Genomic DNA, 1,043 nt, shown 5'->3' with positions numbered 1-1,043 from the left:
TTTTGACTTGGTAAAATAAAAAAACCCGTTAACAAAACGAGGAGCCCCGCTAAACGAACGAAGAGCCCCGCTAAGAAAAGAAGAGCCCCGGATGCCAAGCCGTATACGCGCGCGCGCGCGGAGGGAAGATTTGCCAAGTTGCTATTGATGCCAAGTTGTTTTGCCAAACTGTTGAGACTATTTTTTCTTGTTTTGCCAAAATTATATGGATGCCAAGTTGAGATATCAAACTCTTGGAGATGCTCTTATACACATACGTATGTTTTTGCTATTCTTAAGGAAATTTTTGTTAGCACAATTTTTGTAAATCACTTTTACCCAAAAAATCTCTTAGCGTAACCTTTCCAGATTTTTTTACAATAGCTCTTACCAACATAACTTATGCACATAATACATCCGTTCACAAAATAATACTACTATGGGCTTCGGCCAGTCAAACCAGCTCAACTTTGACAAAAATTATAATAAATAATAGTAGCATTTATGTCTCTAAATAAATTTATTTTGAAAATATATTTTATAACTAATTTAATAATACTTATTTTGCATCATGAAATTAGTATTTTTTATATAACTTTAATCAAAGTTTAAAATGTTTGACTTATCAAAAAGCAAGAATTGAATTCGTTTCTGGATGGAGGGAGTATATTTTTCGCTATATGACATCTTTTGAATAAGTTTGGTACCAGCTAACTTGTTATTTTGTTAAAGCATGCAATTAGGAATGGTAGTTGAACAAAAAATTGTTAAAGCAGAGAAAAAGAAGCAAGGGACAAGGTAAGAGCAAGACAGAAGATCAGTAGAAAAGGAAGAAGAAGAAAAGCTGCTAAATTGCAGCTCTAGTTAAGGCTAATTAGGAATGGTGGCTAATTAGAGACACCGCCTGGATTTGGTCCCTAGCTACAGAAGCGACGAGCGATCTCTATCTTGTTTTTTTTACTAAATAAAACATCTATTGAATTTTGAAAAAAAAGGTATTTTCTCCGGCCAGTAATAGTTGACGTTCTGAGGGTTTGTATGATTATACGTGTGGGAGAGGCGGT

Source organism: Miscanthus floridulus, chromosome 17, assembly GCF_019320115.1.
Source record: "Miscanthus floridulus cultivar M001 chromosome 17, ASM1932011v1, whole genome shotgun sequence".
Lineage (NCBI taxonomy): Eukaryota > Viridiplantae > Streptophyta > Magnoliopsida > Poales > Poaceae > Miscanthus > Miscanthus floridulus.
The sequence above is the reverse complement of the archived record's forward strand: the minus strand, read 5'-3'. Positions refer to the sequence as shown.